The sequence below is a fragment of the Diabrotica virgifera genome, chromosome 10 (genome assembly GCF_917563875.1).
Source record: "Diabrotica virgifera virgifera chromosome 10, PGI_DIABVI_V3a".
NCBI classification, from domain to species: Eukaryota; Metazoa; Arthropoda; class Insecta; order Coleoptera; family Chrysomelidae; genus Diabrotica; species Diabrotica virgifera.
Window position 1 is genome coordinate 134,518,328 of NC_065452.1, and position 12,586 is coordinate 134,530,913.

The window sequence follows — 12,586 nt, forward strand, 5'->3', positions numbered from 1 at the left end:
CGCCGGAAAACCGGTCTGATCGGATCTGATCTGATCGGAGAAAGACGGATCCAATGTAGGCACCACCTGTCGGATCGGATCGGATCTGATCTGATCTGATCGGAGAAAATCGGATCCAATGTAGGTGTGCACTTACCCACATGCATGTGGGTGAGATGGCACATGTAATACTTTACAATTAATTTTTTCAGAAAAAAACTATAATATGTACATTGTTCAAAAATAATCTTATATTTATGTAAACGGTCCTAGCACTGACTTTGATTTTTATTACATGTATAACTCTATCGATTATCGATTACAAAACATTTAAAAAAAAGTATGCCTTCTCAGGCATATCACCCCTAAGTATCTACACACACAAAAATGGTACATTCTCAATGAATAGGTAATAGTAGATAATAGGTACGTCATTTTTTATGAACAACACTAACCAAATAAAACAACAAAATAATCTTTCAAAGCATAGTGCTGAATATTACTACTATGTAGGTAGGTACACGAATTAAAATAAGAACAGTTGAATTGACAGAAAAGATGTGTATAAATCACCAGAGAAGATATAATAAGAACAGAGGAAATACATATTATGGAACATATTGGAAGTAGAATGCTCGATTACAAAAACGTTGGAAAACAGAGCCCTGCAGTGGTACGGGCATGTATAAAGAATGCCAGAGGCCAGAGCACAGGTGGTCGAAAAGAATATTGGACCCGCCGTAAAGAAGACGGAGAGGAAGACCTGCTATGAAATGGAAAAAGTAAATGGTCAGGGCCGTAACTACGATATTGGGGGCCCCGGGGCAAATGTGATCAGCGGGCCCTACCGTGGGGTCTGGGGGGTCCGGAAAAATGCTTGATATTTAACCCCTTGAAAAGGGAGCGTTCAAGTATTACGTAACGCGGTTTTTGAAGCTTTTTGACCTCCCTTCCCCCCTACGTAGCGCAGCTTAATGGGGCGTTCACGTAATACGTAACGCAATCTTTAAAGATTTTAACCCCCCCCCCCCCCCCAACTTGCGTTACGTAATACTTGAACGCTCCCAAACTCATTTTAATGCATTTCATGACTGAAGTTTCTTGTACCTACATAATATTGCTATTTTAGTTGACCAACACAAAAACTTTTAAAATCACCTTATTTTAAGTCAAATAATTTGGCAAGTACCATCTTTCTGTTTTATGCAAGTACAGAGTGGTACCTCGATATACGAGCGCCATAATATACGAGTGTTTTGAGATACGAGCCGCCGAGCGAGCGATGTATTGCTTTGAGATGAGAGCAAAATTTGAGATACGAGGAACCGTTTTTTATTAAAATTCGCCTGTTTTTGACTACCTACTTCTAACTTGAAGGAGGTGATAAAGGGTATAATGCCAGCTAAGGGCGTTACAATAATTTCCAAGCTCCGGACCTCTCTCCATGAAAAGATGGAGAAACTACTGATGGTGTGGGTGACAGAGAAGCAGCATCAGGAGGAACCTTAACAAAAAGCATTATATGTGAGAAGGCACGAGCGATTTATGAAAGGGAACAAACCTTTTTGGACAGTTTTTTAAACGAGCTGCAGATGAAAATGAGCAAAGTGTGACGAAAAAAGCGAAGACAAATAACGAAAATTAAGCGCTTGACATTTTTCTTATTTAAAAACACTTAACAAATACAACTAAAGTGTTTTTTTTTTGGTACTGGAACGGATTAATGACATTTCAGTTAATTTCAATGGGGAAAATTGCTTTGACATACGAGCAATTTGACATACGAGCAAGGTTACGGAACGAATTACCCTCGTATGTCGAGGTACCACTGTACATTGTTCGGCTACAATGTGGTTCCTTTCACGTACCAATATGTGGCCTGGGGTAAATTGGTTAAGACAATATAGCTGGGACGGGGGGCCCATATTCCGGTTGCATTTTAGTTTTTATTTTGCCAAAATGACTAGTTTTCTCAGTAACATTTTATATCTTTACGAAAGGTCTCGGGGGCCCCAGCTTAGCCCGGGCCTCCTTTTCCAATTGCATTTTAGGTTTTATTACGCCAAAATAACTAATTTCCTAGGTAATAATTTAAATTTTTTTGTTAGGATCTCGGGGGCGCCAGCTTAGCCCCCTCAATTTTATGTTGAGGTCTAGGGTGCATCTGTAAGGTCTTTTTAAAATTGTGTCATTTGAAACTATTTCGTTGGGATCGGCTTTTAAAATACATATTTTTCTTTTCCTCGTTAAAATCTATGCACGGCCAACCAAACGAGGGCCCCTGCGGGGCCCCTCTTGGCCGAGGGTCCCGGGGCACTGCCCCGGTTGCCCCAATGGTAGTTACGGCCCTGTAAATGGTAAATAGGAAATGCTATAATAGATAGAGACCTCAGAGAAGGTGGCTGGGAGAATAGAGGACTATGGAGGATGAAATCAGCGATCTTATAATGGAAAAAAGCCAAAAACATAAGAAGAATATTGTTATTTTATTTACCATTAGTTGAACCGGTAATTACAAATCCAAATGACATCTTAAGCCAGGAATAAATTCATTTAACTGAGATTGTTTTCTGAGAAACCTGAGATTCCTTTAATTAATTTAATAAATATTTTAATTATTTAATTTATACAATAGTGCAATAATTTATTTAGAGTGAACATCAGTAATAAAAAATTTATAAACGTCAAAAAATTAGACATCAATTAACAAAAAAACTTTTAATTGTTAATTAGATTCTATACATTTTAAATAAAAATATTGAGTAATGGAAATTATAAAAGAAAACTGCACTATTTAATTTATTTTGCGACGAGCCTTATTTTCAATGGTGCTGCTAATCAGTATTTTATTTTATATACTTGTCCAATTGAGTTCGTAAGAACCAATTTTTCAATTTGAATATAAATGAAAGTAATATGTGGTGTACAAGTATAAAACAATAACACGTTGTGAAGACAGATACTTTTAATTTTATAACACATCGGACCGTTTTTTGAAAAAAAAGGAACGATGTTCAGCATCGTTCTTGGTCTTTAAAAGAAATCAAACGACAAGTGTAAGAAGAAGAAACCATTCCCCTCAATTTACACGTTGATAAACAAATTAAAATCACAATTGTATTAGTTTAAAGAGTGACTATGAAGCTGTAGGATATTGTTTCTTTTGTCCTATACAGATTTGAACTCATTCTTTGAGGTAAGCTTGTTTGGTGAACTTATTGTAAGTAATTTTTAATTCACTAGGCAATTTAACAATTTAATAACCCAATATATTAAGGTATCTCTTGTTTACTATCTCTATACGATGTCTGTTATTAGGTGGACGAATCCTGGAAAAAATTATACGGGTGAAAGAATTAAAATTTTGATTCTAGTTCAACATTTTTCTTTGCAATCTTAAGTTTTGTATAAAGAAGAAGAAAGCATTTATTTTATAATATCATCAGCCCGTTTTAAGTCCACTGCAGGACATAGGCCTCCCCTGTTTTTTTTCCAGACAAAGGTAATAAAATAATAGGCGGTTGAAGTGTAGCACTGGCTCTGTTACTTTTCCTGTATACCGTAGGCCCTAGAGATCGCAGACTACCCTGCTATAACCGCAAAGCCGCGTTAGCGGTATAAAACGGGAGACTATTATTACTTATTATATTTTTTCAAGTCTTTTCTCATGTTCCTTATTTCTTCTTTATATATATATATATATATATATATATATATATATATATATATATATATATATATATATATATATATTATTAAGATATGTAAAATTTGAATTAATATGGTTTCGATCTTAATATTTTAGAAAAGTTAAAACATATAATAAAAATATACCAAAATTCATTTCGAAGAAATGAAAGTCAATTATCTTTGGATGGCCGTAGGTAAACAAAATTTAAATAGGGATTAAGTATTTTCTTTGTACAGTTAGTATGATAAGAAAGTGGTTATGTGTTTGGACAATGAGACCGGGTTTCCCAAATGGACTTTTGCGGCGAGGGAACAATTGTATTTAGAAATTTAAATGAATGTAATCTTTGTTTAGATATTAAGAAAGGAAAAAAAAACCGATTGGCATGTAATTAGTTTTAGGAAATTTCTAATGGTAGGGAAAATTGGTGTTTGTTATCTGAAAGGTAGATGGGGATAAAATTGAGGAACTCGGATTGGTGAAGAAGGAAAAAGGAGGGGCTAGGTATGAAGAATGGGAGTTTAGCGAAATGTTAGAGGGTGGAAGAAGAGTCAGTTGTGAAATGATCGTTAAGTCGACTAGTGGTGATCTCTAAGAGTCTCCTGAATTAGTAAGGCAGATAAGTGAATAGTTGTGAGTTTGTTGAAATAAGTGTCCTGACGGAGGCTCATCACGTAAAGCATTGTAAGTTATATTGTTCTACTTATATTCCAAGAGTCACCGTTTGCATGCCGGAACGAGAAATAGATTCAGTTTATCGAGAGGAGAAAAGGCTAGCATTGTTTTTTGAAAGATACGTGCATCTGTAGGGGGTCATTAATGACAATAGGCTTGCAATAATTTGTTGCGAGATTGCTGACTACATAGGGGGCTGCTAAGAGTAAATTGTAGGCGACCAGAGACAAGAATTTGGACAACTCATCATCCGAGAGACAGTTTTATTTTTTTTGTAGAATTATTCATAACGCAAATTTCAATAAGTACTTTAGATAGTGGTAGGGTTATTTCAATAATCAGAATAGGAAATATTATTTTTAGAGGATATTTTGAGGGTGAATTTATTTCAATAGATGCTTTTGTACCATATATGTGTTTTATTCCGTTAATCTTTGACTTTATTTATCATATGTAAAGCAAAGGAGATATTGAAGCACGAGAATATAAAACCCTGAGATTAGAGCATTAAATAGTGTGATTAAATCATAAGTGCATCATTAAAATTAAATTTAATTAATTAGTTAATTATCTAATCAAGTGCTTTGAGCACACCGATCTTTGAATATCACATTAACTGGAGCCCAGAACGTGGTGGCTTAAAAAATATCGCAGCTTTGCATTTGATGGTAGGGAAAGAGATAAGGAATAACTACAGGTGATCCAGAGATAATTTGACAATTTTTCCAGGTGTAAAAATATTTTTGATTTATGGATTGATCGTAGGTAGTTGATATTTACTGCTATTGAATTATTTAATATTTTTACCAATCGTACATTTGATATTTATTTTGAAATTTACTGATTGCATATTTGATATTTGTGGCGAAAATTTATTAAATTTGGGGAGAAATATTTGTCGTGTTCTGCAACTTATAGAGTGTTGTAAAATTTCACATTTGGCGGGGACAAAGAAAACAGTAACAAAAAGAAACAACATGTCGACCACAAGGAGGCAAAGCAAAATGCAAGAAAGCAGAGAGAATAACAGAGAAGAGGAAAAAATTGTTGAAGAAGGATTGGGTAATGAAGGAGATACAACGATTATGGAGAGAAAAGAACAGGAATTAACAGGAATAGAGAAACTATTGCAACTGATGCAACTCCAATCACAACAAATGGATAGAAATCAACAGGAAACAAAAAGGACAATGCAAGAAAATCAACAGGAATCAAAACGAGCCATGGAAGAAACACAACAAAAAATAGAGAAAAATCAACAGGAAGCAAAACGAGCCATGGAAATAACACAACAAAAAATGGAAGAAACACAAAGAGAAATATCACAGAGAATAGAACAGAAATTGGAAGAGAATGATGGCAAATTGGAAAAGCATTTGGAAAAATATGAAAATGAAGTGAAAGCCTGTTTAGAAAAAGTTAGAGAAGAAACAGAAAGGAAACTGAAGATGCAACGAGAAGAAATAGAAACTAAAATGAAGGATATTAAGACTGTGCAGAAGATGGAATTAGAACAGTTAGAAAGCAAATTTGAAAATGCAATACAAGAAGACAGGCGAGAAATAGAAGAAAAATTTAAGCAAAACGAAAAACAAATTGCGGAACTCAAGAATCAACAGAATTGTGGAGAAAGAAGGGAAATGATTATCCTTGGTACAAGCGACGCGAAAATACAATTTGGAGGGGATATTAGAAAAACACACCCAGTACCATTTGTTAAAAATTTGAAAACCAAATTGCAACATATTAGATATTTTGACGACTGCAAAGAAACAATTAGAAACCATCTGAAAGAAGGAGCAGCGTTATGGTATGAAAGTAAAGAAGATGAGTTTGAAAATTGGACAGATTTCGAAAATAAATTTCTCAACTATTTCTGGGGGAAAGTTAAACAGAGGGAAATCAACCAAGAGCTACAGAATGGAAGATATCACGAGAAAATGGGAATATCGGAAGAAAGATATGCTTTGCAGATATATAACAATTCCAAATATCTAGACTACAAATACTCTACCGAACAACTGGTAGAAATGATAAGCAGACATTTCGAAGAAACGCTGGAGGACCACGTGATTTTGAGAAACTATCAAGATATTGATAGTTTGTGCCAATTCCTTCAAGTAAGGGAAGCAAAAAGAAGAGAAATGCGAAACAGAAGACAACATGAACAATATAATGGACCGGCAAGAAGGTATCAATCAAATTATGACCAGAGAAACCGACATGCCCAATCAACAAACGAAGATAGGCCGAGAGAATACCAAAATTACAATAGACAACAAAATTATGATAACAGGAATCACGAAAAAAATAGAACATATGAAAATCACAACAGAAACAGAGATGCACAAAATCCTCCGACTAGGAATACGAACGAACAAAGGGACGGTAGAAACAATCAGAATTTCCAACGACAAAATAGAAGGGAGATGAATCATGTAACAATAGAAAACGAGGAAGAAGATGTATGCAATGAATCCAGACAGGATTTTCAATAAAGCATCCACTGAACAAACATAAACAACTCTCCGGTATATTTTGTCATCCGAGAGAGTTTATACAGTTGGCGGGAAATGAAAGACAAAGTTCTAATTCAAATTTAATATTCTTAGATGCATTTATAAAACATAAAGCGATTAAAATTTTGATTGATTCTGGATCGGAGATATCGTTAATCAATAAGAAACTAGTAAAAGAATTAAATTTGGACAGATTTGTGTATAAAATTCCTAGGGTTGCTTTAGTGGGTGCAAACAACAAAAAATTGACGACAGTAAATGAAGGTTTGGGAGTGCGGATCAGAGTGGGAGACAAATACTATATTATGCAATGTGTGGTGATCGAAGATTTAAACCATGATATGATAGCGGGAATTGATGAATTGAGTGAAAAACATATCACCATAAATTTTTCGGAGAATAAACTGGAAATCAGAGCAGAACCAGACAACATAGAAGAAGAAACGGAAATAGAGAGGAAAATAATTGTTGAAAAGATAAATGAACAGGAAAAACATAAAGAAATCAATATGACTGTAGAGGAAAAACCGAAAGTACAAGAAAAAAATCAACCAGAAAAAAAAAAGAAGGAAGAAAAAGAAGAAGAGTTCAAAAAGAAAGAAGGAAAACACGGTGGATACAAGAGAAAGACAGGAAATCGAAGATACGGAAGAATTGTCGGCAATCGACGATAAAACAGAAAGGAAGCAGGAAGAAAAGGAAGTTCTCATAAGAGAAATGAAAGCAGTAGAAACATGGTGCTCGGGATACCAAATGGAAATTGAAGATAAAAAAAAACAGAAGAAGAAATAAAGGATGAGGACAGAGAAGAAATGGCAATAATGGACGAGAATCCAGAATTTTATGAAGAAATATTATGGACAGTGAACACATGCGAACAAAATGAGGATGAAAGAAAATTAAAATGTGGAGAAAACATGGAAAAGGAAGTAGAGAAGATTCTAGAAAATTATGGAGATTTGATTAATGAAGAAAGCCGAGTGGCTAAAAATTATGAACATTCTTTTAAAGTTAAAAACTTAGAAAATTTTAAATCCAAGACATATCCAATCCCGTATAAATACAGGCAAAGCGTCGGACAGGAAATTGAAAAAATGATCGAAGACAAGGTGATAGAAAGATGTGACTCTCCATATATCAACCCGATAGTATGCGTTAAAAAATCGAGTGGTGATTTGCGATTATGTTTAGATGCAAGAAACATTAATTCACACACAATCGCGCAATACGAAGCGCCTTTGAACATCGAAGCCATATTTGGACGAATCACAGGGTCACACATTTTTTCCAAAATCGATTTGAAACATAGTTTTTGGTTAATACCTTTGGCAGAGAAATGTCGAAATTATACCGCTTTTTCGATCGACGGAGTGGTATACCGATTTAGGGTGGTACCATTTGGCCTACAGAGTGCATGCGCTGCTTTGGTTCGCGCATTGAACACAATCTTAAATAGGCATGAAGAATTTGTTGTACATTACATAGATGATTTATTAATTTTCTCACCAGATATAACAAGCCATCTACGACATATTCACACTGTGCTAGAAGAACTGGATCAAGCGGGATTGAAATTAAATATTCAAAAGTGTCAGTTTTTCCAAAAGGAAATACTGTATTTAGGATTCAAATTAGACACAAAAGGGATTAGTCTTGCAGAAGATAGAATCGAAATTATAAATAACTACGCTAGGCCAACCAATTTAAAAACATTGCGGGGATTTTTGGGAATGGTAAACTATTTCAAAAAACTAATACCAGACATCAGCACAAAAGAAATACCGTTGATAGCATTACTTAAGAAAAATGTTAGGTGGAAATGGGGAACGGAACAAGAAATGGCTTTCAAAAATTTAAAAGGAGCTTTCTCCACAGCTGTAAGAGTACACCACCCAAGATATGATCAACCTTTCATTCTCCGGACCGATGCTTCCATAACAAAATTCGCAGGGGTGTTATCACAGATCCAAGACGATGTAGAGGTGCCAATCTGTTTTGTCTCCCGTGTAACCAAAACATATGAGAGAAAGTACAGCGTTACTGAATTAGAGTTCGCCAGTGTGTTATTTTGTGTAAATAAATTACGGTTTTACCTACTAGGGGCAAAATTCACCGTTGAAACAGACCATGCAGCTTTGGTACATATAATGAAAAATAGGCTGGTAAATAATAGAATTCATAGGGGCATTCTTTTACTTCAAGAGTATGATTTTGAATTTAAATATATCAAAGGAACTGACAATATCTTGGCTGATGCGTTGACGAGAGATGAACAATTCCGCAAAGAGGACCACAAAACTCTCCACGTTGGCATGAACATAATGAGAGAAGAAGCAGGCTTATTTTCTTTGGCTCAGATCAGGGAAAATCAGGAACAACTGGATGAAAGAGAAAAGCAAAGGGCCGAACAAGAAGATAACTTATATTTTAAGAGGGTCGATGGTAAAGAACTATATGTAATCACGGAACAGATGGCAAAAGAAGTTTTAGCAAAATTACACTGTGACAACGGACACATTGGAAGCAGGAAGGTGTGGCTTATGTTCAGGGAGAACTACATTTGTCGACAGGACTATACAATAGCCAAAGAGATGACTCGAAATTGCGAGACATGCCAAAAGTGTAAAAGTAAGAATTTCAAAAACGAAAACATCACAAAAAACGTCATAGCTCGGAAGAAACTGGATATTGTCGCCATTGATATGTTGAGCGATTTAATAACAACAACACAGAGGAATAAACACATATTAGTTATGGTGGATGTTTTCTCAAAGTATTTAAAACTGTACCCATGTAGAACCACGAAAGGAGCTGAAATACTTCGGAAGATAGACGATTTTATCGAAACAGTGGGAAGACCAGACAATATTTTGTTGGACAATGCGACATACTTTAGGAATGACCGTTTTAAAGGGGAATTAAGAGAGAGAGGCATAAATACAAAATTTGTAAGCATCCGACATCCACAGAGCAACCCATCAGAGCGTTTTATACAAGAAGTCACAAAATTTCTAAGAATTGCTGCGGAAGAACATCATCGACATTGGGACAGAAAAGTGTTTGAAATAGAGACGTATTTGAACTGTGCACCAAATACGGTTACCAAGGAGACGCCTTTATATGTAATGAAAGGAACAATGCCTACGAGACCGTGGGAAGACACCGCCCCCAGACAATACGAAGAAGTGATCGAGGTGGTTCAACGAAGATTGAGACGAAGTGGAGAGAAATATCTCCAAAGGCAAGAGAGGACCCGAAGAAGAAGGCCGGTTACATTCCAGAAAGGGGATAAAGTTTTAGTGAGGGCACTGAGGGTGTCCAATTTACAAAATGGTATTTGTGCTAAATTGATGCCGGTATTTGAAGGTCCATATAGGGTCAATACGGAAAATGGGGTAAATAGTTATGAATTAGCGCATATAGAGACAGGCAAGATACGGGGTATTTTTAACATTCACGACATTTATAAGTATCATGAGTAGAGTTTGGTAACATAATGGAATAATTTGATCCTAAAAAAACTTGTGTCATTTAAATAAATAACAGAATTTTTTCGGCAAATCAAATGGCGGGGAGTTATTAAGATATGTAAAATTTGAATTAATATGGTTTCGATCTTAATATTTTAGAAAAGTTAAAACATATAATAAAAATATACCAAAATTCATTTCGAAGAAATGAAAGTCAATTATCTTTGGATGGCCGTAGGTAAACAAAATTTAAATAGGGATTAAGTATTTTCTTTGTACAGTTAGTATGATAAGAAAGTGGTTATGTGTTTGGACAATGAGACCGGGTTTCCCAAATGGACTTTTGCGGCGAGGGAACAATTGTATTTAGAAATTTAAATGAATGTAATCTTTGTTTAGATATTAAGAAAGGAAAAAAAAACCGATTGGCATGTAATTAGTTTTAGGAAATTTCTAATGGTAGGGAAAATTGGTGTTTGTTATCTGAAAGGTAGATGGGGATAAAATTGAGGAACTCGGATTGGTGAAGAAGGAAAAAGGAGGGGCTAGGTATGAAGAATGGGAGTTTAGCGAAATGTTAGAGGGTGGAAGAAGAGTCAGTTGTGAAATGATCGTTAAGTCGACTAGTGGTGATCTCTAAGAGTCTCCTGAATTAGTAAGGCAGATAAGTGAATAGTTGTGAGTTTGTTGAAATAAGTGTCCTGACGGAGGCTCATCACGTAAAGCATTGTAAGTTATATTGTTCTACTTATATTCCAAGAGTCACCGTTTGCATGCCGGAACGAGAAATAGATTCAGTTTATCGAGAGGAGAAAAGGCTAGCATTGTTTTTTGAAAGATACGTGCATCTGTAGGGGGTCATTAATGACAATAGGCTTGCAATAATTTGTTGCGAGATTGCTGACTACATAGGGGGCTGCTAAGAGTAAATTGTAGGCGACCAGAGACAAGAATTTGGACAACTCATCATCCGAGAGACAGTTTTATTTTTTTTGTAGAATTATTCATAACGCAAATTTCAATAAGTACTTTAGATAGTGGTAGGGTTATTTCAATAATCAGAATAGGAAATATTATTTTTAGAGGATATTTTGAGGGTGAATTTATTTCAATAGATGCTTTTGTACCATATATGTGTTTTATTCCGTTAATCTTTGACTTTATTTATCATATGTAAAGCAAAGGAGATATTGAAGCACGAGAATATAAAACCCTGAGATTAGAGCATTAAATAGTGTGATTAAATCATAAGTGCATCATTAAAATTAAATTTAATTAATTAGTTAATTATCTAATCAAGTGCTTTGAGCACACCGATCTTTGAATATCACATTAATATATATATATATATATATATATATATATATATATATATATATATATATATATATATATATATATATCCAATCCTCTTACTCCGTGAAGGAGCATACGGCATCCAAGAAGCTTCTCCATTCTCCTCTATTTCTGGCCATGGTTGCTATTTCTCCCCAGGATTTCTTCATACTTTTGTGGTCTTCTTCAACTGTACTCCTCCATGTTTTGGTCGGGCGTCCTCTGCTTCTTCGTCCTACTGCATTCCATTTGAGTGCCTGTTTTGTTATGTCTGCATTTTCTTTCCTCAGCGTGTGTCCCAGCCAGTTCCATCTTTTCCTCTTTATTGTTGTTCTGATGGGTTCTTGTTTGGTTTTTTTCCATAGTGCTACATTTGTTATGGTATTGGACCAATATACCTTTAGAATTTTACGTAGACATTTATTTACAAAAACTTGGATTTTATTTACATTTCCGTTAGTTATTGCCCATGTTTCACTCCCATAAAGTAGCACAGTTTTCACGTTACTGTTAAATAGCCTTATTTTAGTATTTTGGCTGATCTGTGTTGATCTCCATATATTTGCGAGGGTTCCAAAGGCTTGTTGTGCTTTTCGTATTCTCTGTTTAATAGCTGCTTGAGCTCCACCTTTTGCACTGATTATACTGCCTAGGTAGCAAAATTCTTGAACCTGTTTTATTTCTTGTTGGTTGATGTATAGTTTATCACAGTTAGTTATTCCTATTCTCATCTCTACTGTCTTGTTCGTATTGATTTTAAGACCCACTTCTGCCGATTTCACCTCTAGATTCTTTAACATGCTCTTCATATCATCTATTGTATTCGCTACGAAACAGATATCATCTGCGTATTCCAGTGATGTGGGGCGTACTCCATATCTGCTAGTTTCTTGTTCTGAAGGTAATTCCAAGGGATC

At 35.2% G+C, this 12,586-nt stretch overlaps 1 protein-coding gene across 1 annotated transcript in view; it reads left to right on the forward strand.

Moving 5' to 3' along the window:
* Nucleotides 1–2,922: 2,922 nt before the first annotated feature.
* Nucleotides 2,923–12,586, forward strand: part of LOC114342205 (uncharacterized) — a 54,712-nt gene continuing 45,048 nt past the window's right edge. Inside the window, exon 1 of the mRNA XM_050641614.1 lies at nt 2,923–3,175. The gene's annotated coding sequence lies outside the window, so the exon portion shown is untranslated. The remainder of the gene's footprint in view (nt 3,176–12,586) is intronic.